Genomic DNA, 13,373 nt, shown 5'->3' on the forward strand with positions numbered 1-13,373 from the left:
GCATCGGCGAATCCCGTGTGAGACTGCTCGATGTTTTAAAGTAGTAGTCATGTAAAAGGCAAAACCAGGTTGATTTTGCCTTTAAAATCACAGCTACTTTAAAACATCGGGCAGTCTCGCAAAGGACACGCTGATGCTTGCAGTCCGCAGTGTATTACATGTAATACATGTATCTTAAACACCACACCCAAATCTGTTTCCATTAATTCTGCTTTGTGGCAAGTGGAGAATATTTCAGTGTTTTGTTTTTGTCTTCTTTGTGTGAGATAAGCACAGGCAGCCACAGTGGACAATTATAGAGTGTTTTCCTTATCCCCCTGCTCCCACCCTCATATGACTGAAAGCTGCCATGCATAGTAAAGATCTGTGGCAGTGCAGCACAAAAACTGTGGGTGCTCAACAGCACCAACACAGCTCACTCCTATGGATATAGGGCCTTATTCAGAGATGTACACTGACCCGATGGTTAGCGCACATCTCCGATGGTGGGAGGACTGCGCATGCGCAGGAGGTGTACAGCACATATGCAGCCCTCCATCTGCAAGTACGCTCACAGTGTCTCTCAGCCGCAGCCTGACTGGGAGGCGGAGCAGGGCGTTCCCAGGCAGCGTTCCTGGAAACTAACGATACTGCCTTTGAACCTTATGAATACCCCTGCCTATACCTTCTAATATCCTTCCTATAAACCTCTAAGGGTGACGCTATTTTGCGTACGCAGTCATACAGTAAATAAAGACTCCAGACCTGGAACCTGTGGTTCCAAAGCACAAAGTATTATTCAAGTAAAAAGTATAGCAGTTACACGCTATGTTCCTCATATAATCTTAGCGCAAAGAAATTATAGAGACCCAAGTTCAGTTATACATACGCAGCGCTCTCTGGTCCAGATGTAGGCATCAGCAAGAAACTCCTCGTCAATCAGCATTCAGCACGAAGACTAGGAACCCAGGGTCAGAGCACACATATTTATACCCCGCAGAAATAACACAATAGAGAAGTTTGATGCTAATACCATTGGTCCTAAAGGAGAGGGCATATGTTACAAGACATTTAACAGGTTGGTTCAAATAGACACAGTCCAGCCTCTAACAACTGGTGGTCTCTGGTTTCCCGCCTCATGCAATTCCTAACAGGTGTTCATATAATGTACATTTTGTTGCTTGTAGTCTCTGCGGTCCATAAGTTGAGAATGCATGTTGCCATCTCTCCATCGATATTACCGGAATACAGTTGAGAGAGTACGCATCAGTATAATACCAAACATGGCTTACTTATCACGTATAAAACCTTAGTTACAAAATAATCTTTATTTCCTAACAATTATAATAAATGTGCATACTTGAATCTTATACCTTAAAGCTTATGGAACCTTGTATGTGAATATGTAATGTGTGAGTATGTGGGGTTTGATGTAAAGACGCTAGTTAACTTGGGGCAGATGCGTGTGCATGAAGCTAATATTTGGCGTTTTCAAACAGAATCTTATGCATTCGCTAATATGCGACTAGTTAACAGCGCTATTGTGCATATTAATGTGTGTATGAGAAATGGTTTAAGATGCAATCGCATGATGCTAATAGTAATATCGCCACATGTACTAAAGTGTGAGTTTATCTAAAATGGCGCTTAGGCGGCCATTCGCAAAATGGCGTCTTGCGATCTCATTTCCAAGATGGCGTCTTGCAGCCAGTCGCAAGATGGCGTCGCTGCAATCCAATTTTAAACTGATCTTGTCTCAGCCAATATTCCAACTTCGACAGTCCACCCTTTGATAGCGAATAACATGCTATCACAATCTGATTTTAAAATATAATCTTTAGGCTTACATTTATATACTATTAAATGTTATTATGGGATGGCACAAGGTTATTCTTAATCCATCAATAATGTGTATCTGAGTGGGGATATAAAACTACTATTATACGTACACCGCGGATCTTGGAAGATCATGTGAAAGGTGTGGGGATACACCAGTCCTATAAAGGCAGTCTTGAAGGGGAAATTTGAGACTTTACATTATCTGAGGTGTTTTAAAATAACATTTCAATAATACATTCTATGCAGGTCTAAATATAATACATTAAATGATGGTATTTCCTAGTTCAAGGTTGTAATGCAGTTCTGTATTTAGCTCGGTATTCTGACCACCATCATAATTTCGTTCTTTCGTTTTACTCTATTTTTACATTTTCCACACTTCAACAGAATAGGAACACACCGGACACGTAGGCCAATTATTATGATGACAATCAGTATAAGGATTAAGAATTTGCCGATGCTGGCGATCACTTCCTGGACCCATTCCCCTAGACCTGAGAACCATTTCGCTGGGTTCAGCCATGAAACCCATCCTTCTACCTTCTCCCCTACTTCAGCCACTGAAGCATTATGGTTCTTATGAAATTCCCATTTTAGCTGCAGAATTTCATCCATCTTTTGGTTTATCACCTCCTTGGGGTCGCTGGTATCATTGAAGACATAGGTGCAACATTTTACTCCAAATTGGGTGGCCAACGTTACACAATACCCTCCAGTAACAGCAGTTAAATAATTTAACACTAGCCTGTGTTGCACCAGTTCTTTCTTGTACGCTTGCAATTCTCTCCCTGTATACCTGAATGTGTCATCGTACATCTCGGTGATATTATCTATCAATTTAGCAAGTTCCTGAATATATCTAAAGTTTAATGTACCCCGAGCGATCCTGGTGGGATCCAATGTGACTAAAACTTGAAAACCAGTTGTCTCACTAATTAACTGAGTGGCTTTGTGCATGTCACCAGGTATCATATTTTGTTTGCCTCTGTGTTCATATTGCGTGTGAAGATATGGTGATGGTGTGTTTTTATGTATACCAAGCATTTCAACATGTGTGAGGGTCATAACTTCTGGGACTACTCTTCCCAGGTAACACAAACCTTCAGAACTCGGAGAGAGCCACTTATACGCTTTTCTTCCACATATAAAATATACATTATCAGGGAGAACATAAGGAATGGTATGCATCATTATCATTAAGCACATTTCCCTTGCAAACAATCCTATTTCTGGGTCTTCCATCTGGTACATGCAAGTTTCTGGCTGTATTATTTTAGCACAATAACCATCTGGCACCTTACCAATAATTTCTTTGGTGGAACTCAATGCATACCGGTACCTAAAATGACTCCCACTAGATTTAATTGAGCGTAACAGATCATGGTTTATGGACTCATTATCAGCTCTTTGTGAGAAGGTCATCGTCTGATTATTCCCTGTCACTTCTAAACTCCCGGGTTTATTGGGGTTGGTAATGTTTAAACACAAAAGTGATCTATCTACTTGGAATTGATAGAGTTTGAAATGAGGTGGTTTGGATGAGAGGAATTTTCCATCCAATGTTTTCCCTTTTGGTAATTCTAAAATCTCCGTGATATTCAGCGGAAATGGCACCAACCCTACATTATGCTGTCCCTGTGGCACATGTGAACACACCCAACAATCAGTTTGATTTAACACTTTGCCTACCATACTATGATAATCCTCTAAAGGATACCCACACCAGTACGGGTTATATTTAGGCTGGCACCGTTGGATACAATTCTCATCAACTAGGGACCCACAAAGCTCACAAATACAGGAATCTTCAGACGATAAACCTCCACACCGTCCCCGAGTATCCGGAATAACAGCTCTCTTAACGATAACAGTACTAAGATTGGTCAGACACTCCCCTGATTGGCATTGCACTCCTTCTGACTCCACTCCATCACCACTGCAATTAACCCCTCTCCACAATCGATCCCCCTTCACAGAAACCGGACATTCCCGAACCGACCAGGATGGTGAACACTCTAAAAGAGAATATGAAAATGAACACAGCAGGCCCATCCATTGCCACAACAAGACCTGCAGATTTCTTTTAGTTCAGGTATCTCACTATGACCTTTTCAATCCTCCCGGAACAAGCTCACCAGCGACAGGTTCACGCTATCAGCCTTGTCTCCGACTCGTTTCTCCACCAGTTGGTTGACCTTTTTGCAGTGAGTGGAATGGACCCAGGTATCTCTCTCAGCCACCTTCAAAGATGTAGTACTTGTCAGCAGCACCTGGTACGGACCTTCCCACCGATCATTCAAACAACCTGAACGCAAGAAATTTCTGATCATAACATATTCTCCTGGTTCAACATCATGACAGTTAGTTTCAGGCATATCATTGGACAATAATTTCAGTTTCTGCTGCTGTTGTTTTAACTGCTTAGTCATTGATATAAGATACTTTACAGTTACCTCGTTGTTAGCTTTCAAGTCTTCCTGTGGACTTATAATCAAATGAGGTTGTCTACCGAACAGTATTTCAAAGGGAGAAAGATTTAGAGGGGGTCTAGGAGTGGTCCTTATGCTATGCAGGACCAATGGTAATGCTTCTGGCCATCCTAGTCCAGTCTCTGCCATGATTTTACTTAACTTATTTTTAATAGTCCCGTTCATCCTCTCTACCTTGGCACTGGCTTGCGGTCGGTAGGGGGTGTGAAGTCGACTATAAATACCCATCAGCTTACACATATTTTGAAAAACATCACCTGTGAAATGATTACCCCTGTCACTCTCAATGATTTAGGGATACTGTATCTGCATACAAATTCCTGAACTATTTTCTTGGCAGTAAACGCAGCAGTATTAGTGGCCGCTGGGTAGGCCTCAACCCAATTAGAAAATACATCAGTGCACACTAATATATACTTAAGATTCCTGCAGGGTGGTAATTGGATGAAATCAATTTGTATCACCTGGAAGGTCCATCAGTCGGTGGATTGTGGGATGGTTCAGTAGGGATCGCTTTCCCTATGTTCTTCCTCAAGCAGGTCAGACAGGACATTGCTATCTTTTCTGCTTGTGAAGAAAAACCTGGTGCGCACCAGTATGCTCTCACCAACTTGCACATACTTTGCTTTCCCAGATGAGTCAGACCATGTGCTGCCTCAGCCAGGCTGGGGGCTACTGGCTTACCTTGTCCATCCCTCCAGAGCCCGGAGGACTCTTGCCCACATCCCTTGGACTTCCAAATGGACTTTTCCTGAATTGAACACAAATTTTGCATCTCAATTAATTTCAGCATATCAATTGTTTGGAAAGACAGAATTTTTTCAGTGGGAGAAAACATTTTTAACCCTGCTGCCCATTTTGCAGCTTCATTGGCTCTGTTGTTGCCCAGTGACACCGGGTCATCTTCACATGTATGGGCTTTACACTTGATTACTGCCACCGCTTTCGGCAGTTGGATTGCTTCTAAAAGATGTTTTATGTGTCGGGAATGTGCAACTGGTGTGCCTGCTGCTGTCATAAAATTTCTCAGACGCCATAGAGCCCCGAAATCATGCACCACCCCGAACACGTACCTCGAGTCAGTGTAAATGTTAGCAGATTTGCCTGCTGCCAGTTCACACGCTCCAGTTAGTGCTACTAACTCTGCCACCTGGGCTGAGTGAGGAGGACCAAGAGGTTTGGCTTCTATGATGTCTGTGTCATTTACAACAGCATAAGCTGTGCATAATTCACCTGCGTCTGTTTGTCTATGACAACTCCCATCCACGTAAAAAGTCACATCAACATTCTCTAAAGGTGTGTCATGTATGTCAGGTGTAGCAGTAAAGGTCTGATTCAGATATTCCATACAATCATATGTATCATTATGTCCACTGAACTCACCCTCCGCCAGCAACTCGCCTCCTTCCACCCTTTGTACATCATGTTGTACATATGGTAAATATGTTGCTGGGTTCAGCGTGCTGCAACGTTTAACAGTGATGTTTGCAGGTGCGATTAGAGCTATTTCCCATTTGGTAAACCTAGCCGAAGAGACATGTCTGGTTTGAGCAGAGTTCAGCAGAGCAGATACAGCATTGGGAGTGTATACAAGCATATCATGACCCAATACTACGTCCTCACTTTTACTCACCAATAGAGCGGTAACTGCTACACTTCTCAAACAGGTGGGGAGTGATCTTGCCACAGTGTCCAATTGGGCACTGTAGTGTGCTACGGGCCTACTGGCATCACCATGTTTTTGTGTAAGGACACCTGCAGCACAACCATCGGCTTCCGTACAATACAAATCAAAGGTTTTTCATAATCAGGTATTCCCAATGCAGGTGCTTTGGTCAGACTATCCTTAAGATTAAGGAAAGCCTGCTCTGATTCCTCTGTGTGTATGACACGATCGGGCTTTGAGGAAGAGATTAAGGACCTCATTCAGAGTCGGTCGTAGCGGCCGCACGGTCGTACGCATCCGATGTTTTTCTTTCTGCACCTGCGCACGGCTAGCTGTCCGCATGTGCGTACGAGCTCTACCGATGAAAAATACTGTCGGTCGTAGGGCTTCCGACACGGAAGTGGATAGCTAAACTTGATTGACAGGAAAGACCATTTGTGGGAGTATACGGGGATGGTGGTCTGCAAACGGAGGCGTTCTTCAGCGTTTCCAGGCGTTTTAGGGGAGTGCATAAATTATCTGCTTTGTACGACCAAGAATTGCGGATGCATGACAACATCACTCTACGAACAGGATGATCGTCCAGGCTAAGGTAGGCAAGAAGAGTCCGTAAGCCACAACAGTACAATCGTTAATCCGATGTTACTTGCAATGTTTCTAATTGGAACCACACAAACCAAGCAGCTAAGATTGCTGCATTGTAGTTATTAACACTGCTAATTACCTTGTAACTGATTTCACTTGCGTGTGCATTAGGGAATTCGTAACACAAATGTTTATTTGTGCTTATTAAACTTATTTTTTTAAAACAGTTTTTAAACATCTAGCATTGTGTTTTGCGTAGCAGCCTTTTCAGATACCATACTTTTTAAACCTTGTATACATTGATATAGTTAAATATTGACATTTTTGTAAAAAAAAAAATTTCTTTTTTTTGAAATTCGCCTTTCAGCACAATTTAACTAACAATTGTTAGGGCAACATTTGCATATAATTTAAATAATAATTAAAAAAAAAACAGAAAGAAAAAATATTTAAAAAAAAAAAAGAGCTTGAGACATTGGTGACAAGAAATATGGGGACTGGACAACAGGTGAGGGAGGAGATATCCAGGGCTACTTGCGTCGTTTGGGCCGGCTCGGAGGAAGAGGTAAGCTACGGACAGCCGACTGGTGTGTAACATGCCGACTGGCCTGGCAGAGGTAGATGGGATTTCCTCTGGCCTAGGCATAGGGCTCTCCATACTTGCGGGGGTGGCTGTTGGGCTGCCAGAGGTGGTGGTTCTGGGAGGAAGGAAGTCTCGCTTTATCATGGCAGGTGGGTTTGCCTGCTCCTGGGTATTGGCCAAATGATCTAGGGCCCCAGCAATGGTCTCCAGGGTCACCGCCACCCTCACCAGAGTGGTATCCATCCTCAGAAGAACACATCTGTTCTCCTGAGTTTGGGAGACCAACCTGGTGAGGAGAGGCACTGCTCGGTCTGATTGTTGCCCTGGAGTAGACTCCACAGGGTCCCCAGATGGAGTACTTGGATCCTCCCCTGCAGAGTCTCCATATGTGCTGGACCCAGACCTAACCTCAGGAGTAGGCACTACCTCCTCTGAGTCTGGAAAAAAAAGAAAAAAAAAACATTAGTATTTTTCTTTTAAAAAAAAACGCACACACGTTTTAGCTTTATACTTTTTTGAGTCTTAAAAATATTTACATTCTTGCACATGTGGAGCGTTGAAGTCAGCCATGTCAGTGTCCATAGTGGACACACCGACTATCTCCTCTTCCGTCACACATCCCTGAGCCAACGTCTCCAACCTCGTCAAGGCCAGCTCCTCAGGGATGGGACCACCACCTGTCCCTGCAGCATGGTCCACCCTACTCCTTAGCTTCCTCTTCAGTTGGTACTTAAAATCAGTCCAGCTGTCAATGTGATTTTGCATTTTTTAAGGGTTAGTTTTTTAAAGATCTCGCTTTTGACTTCAGTACACTCACAATATCATTTTCTTACAGTTCTTTAATGACTTTCATGGTTCTGTGGGTTGTCCCCACAGCATTAACAGCCCTGGATATCTCCTCCCAAATCTTCTCTTTGGCTCCAGCCCTCATATTTCTTGGGGCATGGACAAGGTTATCCATTGTGATGGTCACCAATGTCTCAAGCTCGATCCGTGAAAACGGAGGGTTTCTTGGCCTAAGCCTGCTTGGGCCCGCCTCCTCCTCCTCTAGTGGTGGAATTGGATTCCCAGCACCTACAACATTTTTAAAATTAGATAAAATAAAAAAAGTATATTTTTGGACATTTTAACTGTTCTTGTGTTGTTTAAAAAATGTGATTCGCACTTACCTGCCTCAGTTGGCCTCTGCTCACCATGCTCCTCGCTTGACATTTTTCAAACATGTGAGAGAGCATGAAGAATACTGCTTGTGCAGACTTTTTTATAGATGTGTGCGCATCCCTGGATTGGTTACCCGTGCATCCCTATTTGCCTAAGTACAATGCACACCTTGCCTGCATTCCGTAATTACTGCATGGGTTGGGCTAGATGTGAGCGCATCCCTGGATTGGTTACCCATGCATCCTTATTTGCCTAAGTACAATGCACACCTTGCCAGCATTCCGTAATCACTGCGTGGGTTGGGCTAGATGTGAGCGCATCCCTGGATTAGTTACCCGTGCATCCTTATTTGCCTAAGTACAATGCACACCTTGCCTGCATTCCGTAATCACTGTGTGAGTTGGGCTAGATGTGAGCGCATCCCTGGATTGGTTACCCGTGCATCCCTATTTGCCTAAGTACAATGTACACCTTGCCTGCATTCCGTAATCACTGCGTGAGTTGGGCTAGATGTGAGCACATCCCTGGATTGGTTACCCGTGCATCCTTATTTGCCTAAGCACAATGTACACCTTGCCTGCATTCCGTAATCACTGCGTGGGTTGGGCTAGATGTGAGTGCATCCCTGGATTGGTTACCCGTGCATCCTTATTTGCCTAAGTACAATGCACACCTTGCTTGCATTCCGTAATCACTGCGTGGGTTGGGCTAGATGTGAGCGCATCCCTGGATTGGTTACCCGTGCATCCTTATTTGCCTAAGTACAAATGCACACCTTGCCTGCATGATTCAATAATTGTGTTTTTTTTTCTTTATTTAAGGCAAAGCCAAATGTTCCCTTACTTGTGGGTTGTAGTTGGAGTGATTTGTGGTGCAGGAAGGGATTGTTAGTGGTTACATCGTTTGGAGTTGTTTGAGTGGTGCTTGTGTGTGTTTTTTGAGTGTTGCTTGTGTGTGTTGTTTGAGTGGTGCTTGTGTGTGTTTTTTGAGTGTTGCTTGTGTGTGTTGTTTGAGTGGTGCTTGTGTGTGTTGTTTGAGTGGTGCTTGTGTGTATTTTTTGAGTGTTGCTTGTGTGTGTTGTTTGAGTGATGCTTGTGTGTGTTTTTTTGAGTGGTGCTTGTGTGTGTTGTTTGAGTGGTCCTTGTGTGTGTTGTTTGAGGGGTGCTTGTGTGTGTTTTTTGAGTGTTGCTTGTGTGTGTTGTTTGAGTGGTACTTGTGTGTTTTGTTTGAGTGGTGCTTGTGTGTGTCGCTTGAGTGTTTTTTTTTGTATTTTTTTTTTTTTTAATTTTTTTTTATTTTGTTTGGGTGTTGTTTTTTTTATTTTTTTTGGGGTGGTGGTTTTATTTTTTTATTTTTTTGGGTGGTGGTTTTATTTTAATTTTTTTTTGGGTGGTGGTTTTATTTTTATTTTTTTTTGGGTGGTGGTTTTATTTTTTTATTTTTTGGGGTGGTGGTTTTTTATTTAGAATTTTGTTTGGTGCATACATTTAACAAACCCGGTTACTTGTTGTGTTTGGGTGGCCGTGCTTTTGTAAGCTTAAAAAACCAACGTTATTTGAAGACTCAAGTAAGTGTGCCAGCCTACTGCAATTTTTTTTTCTTTAAATTTTGTTCTATAAACCAAAAAAAAGTACATTATTATTAAAAATTTTATCATGTTTTTTGTTATTTTTTTAAGGTGTTTAACAGTCCAGTTTGTACTTGAATCAGGTAAGTGTCTATTTAAACAAACCTAAAAGTTTGTTTATTTTAATGATGTAGTTTTTCTTGCAGTTTTTTTAACATTTAATAATGCAGTTTTTATTTTTTTGGAAAATAAAAAAATAAAGTTTTCAAAATTTAATATTGCCCAATTTAAAAGTTAAGGTTTGTTTTAACAATAATAGTAGTAATAGTGTTTTTTTCTAAAAAACAAAATAATTTATTTTTCTTCCCCAAAAAAAACAACCGTACACCAAATACACCTGTAGGGATTTCCGAAGATGGCACTGCCCAACCCTGTAAGAATATGCACCATTATTACAAAGCTAAGCATTTTGGACCAAATAATCAAAAACCATTCTCAAAAACACTTTTATAATATTTTAACTTTACAGAGCGATGTGGGACAGCTAATAGTGGCCATGTTGCCCCCCACCAACCTTCCTCAGCCTCCTCCTGGGCATAGGCATAGGAGGCGTGCAAGGGCCAAGATATATAGAACACGTGTCACCCTTTTTGCAATGCCTGATGATGTGGTTGTAACCACTTATCGCCTGCCTCCAAATATTATCATAGACACTCTTTCAATAATAAAGAATGATCTAGAAAGTCAGATTCACATTCCAACAGCAATCTCACCACTTCCACAGTTGTTGGCGGTGTTACATTTCTGTGGCTCAGGGTCCTTCCAAACCACTGTGGGGCTGGTGGGTGGCCTCTCCCAGCCCTCATTTTCACGGATCCTGAGGCGTGTGCTAGATGCATTCTTAAATCATATAGCACATTTTGTTAATATGCCTTTGGATACGGAAGCCCTTGATGTGGTAAAGCAGAAGTTTTTTGAAATTGCAGGCTTTCCACACGTCATAGGGGTAGTGGATGGCACTCACATAGCACTTCAGCCCCCTGCATGCAGGGAACAAATATATAGGAACCATAAACATTTCCATTCCCTAAATGTAATGGTGCTATGTGATGCCTCCCTCCAGATCCTCTCCCTGAATGCCAAATTTCCAGCCTGCAGCCATGATGCGAATGTGATCCAGCATTCAGGGATTTGGCCAAAATTAAGCACACTGCAAGCTGGTGACGCGTGGCTTCTTGGTAAGTATAAATCCAGTATGTAGCTATAGTAATAGTGTAAACATGTTTTCATGGTCAATTTATGTATCTTTTGGTGTCCCATTTCCATCAGGTGACAGTGGATATCCTTGCAGGCCCTGGCTGCTGACTCCTTATTTGACTCCCACACCAGGGCCACAAACTCAATATAATGCCGCGTTTACTGCCACCAGGCAGGTGGTGGAGCGCTGTATCGGCCTTTTAAAGGGCCGGTTCCGGTGTCTCCATCACTCTGGTGGTGCACTCATGTACTCGCCGGATATGTTTTCTCGCATTGTGGTCCTGTGTGGGATTTTACACAACATTGCAATAAGGAGTCGAGTACCCATGCAGCCAGAGGATGCCTTGCCAGAGGATGGCCCCCCGGAGGAAGGTGTTGTGATGCTGTCGGGGGGGGGGCCAGACGTGATTCTGTTGTTTCACGTTTTTTTAGGTAAGAATATTTACATTTAATTTGTTTTTTACACTTAGTGCAAATGTATTTTAAGGTGTACCTAATTTTTCTTTTTTTTTCCTACCAACAAAATCACAACACTTTCCAAAACTGCAAAACTAATGGAACCCATTGGCAATACCCTGTACTGTTTTTGGACAACTAACAAATTTAGCCTGGATATACCCCAACATGTTTAGTTAATTTGCCTTTTCTTTTATTAATTTGTATGTTTTCCAAAAAAATGTTCAGTTTGTTTTTTACTATTGTTGTTTATGTCTGACTAAGCCAGATATTTTCTTTGGAAAAACCCTGAGGACATTTGTTATGTGTGATTCTGTGATGAAATGCTTTTTACGAGTAAAAGCCTGTTGGCAACATGTTTGTTAGTTAATAAATTTTTTGCATTAAAAAGAAACGGTTTGTGTAATTTTTTTTGGAAAGCCATTTTGAGGTGGATAATGTAGGCCAACCCCAAAAAAAACTTTTAAACAACATTACTGCAAATGTTCTTAAGGTTTACCAAAACATTTTTGAATTTGTTACACTATGGAAAGGCACCCAGCTTTGTTCACAAAGTATTTGAAATGCTGAATTACACCCTTTAATTTGTTCAAAAAAAGAGGACAAATGTTTGAGCAACAAAAACTTTAATGTAATATAAAAAATTTTTAAATGTACAAAGATGATAAACAAAAACTAAAATTGATCCAAACTCCCCACAATACGTTGGAGGCAGCAGTAGGCCTCCAATAAATGGCCACTTATTGTTCACAGCTCCTCCCTAATTTGCACCAGGATGTGGGTTAGATCTGTGGACAGAAACATTTTTTTTTAGCTTAAAAACTTATTAAAAATTACCAACATTTGAACATTGCACATTAGTCAATGTCCCAATAAGTGGTTAAACACAATGATGTTAGGGTGTGTTTGAAAGTTTCATCCACACAACATTATTAATATGTTGATACTTTTATGGTGTAAAAACAATTGGAAACCCTAACTATGTGGCATAAGCCAAAAACCCCTATGATGATGTAAAATATAATGGGAGGTGTATTCTTAAGTCATGATGGCCATATCCTTAAAACACAATGCACGTATTCACTTCTAGAATGTTCTTGATAATCCAAAAATACAATGTGTTTGTTTGCTATGGCAAACATCACTTTTCCTAGTGAGGTTACGTCTTAGTACATTTTAAACACAGTGTACACAACATTAACAAGGGTAGTCTGGTTCCTAGCACCTTGCCAAGTTCTGTGACATGTTTTTTTAAATATAAAATACTAATCCAAATGTAATCATTTTTTACAACAAAAAAAAACATTTTGAAAACCCCAAAAGGCATAAATTTTTGGGCTCCCCCCCCCAAAAAAAAGGCCCAGGCACAAAACATAAGCTCGAAATTTTGAATAACAGCATTACTGCATAATGATTTTGACACCCATACTGAAATTAAAAAAAAAAAAACAACGCCCAAAAATGTTTACAAAAAAAAACAAAAAAAACAAAAAAGATTACAAAACACATACCATCAGAGTGTTGTAGCAAAACCCCCGATGTAGATGGTGCAGGAGATGGTGCTGGAGATGGGGAGTGATTTGGAGTTGGGGGAATGGTGGGAGGGGAAATGGAGTGGCAAACATCAAAGGGAGGGGATATTTGGGATGTGGACTCGGCCACGGGAGTGGATATTTGGGATGAGTGGGCAAGGGAGGGAGGAATACTCAGGGAGGATTGGAAGAGGGAGGGAGGGTTACTGGGGGAGTATGGTGGTGGGGAGGGAGGGCTGAATTGAGCAGATGGAGAAGG

Source organism: Taudactylus pleione, unplaced genomic scaffold (assembly GCF_031769625.1).
Source record: "Taudactylus pleione unplaced genomic scaffold, aTauple2 ptg000201l, whole genome shotgun sequence".
Lineage (NCBI taxonomy): Eukaryota > Metazoa > Chordata > Amphibia > Anura > Myobatrachidae > Taudactylus > Taudactylus pleione.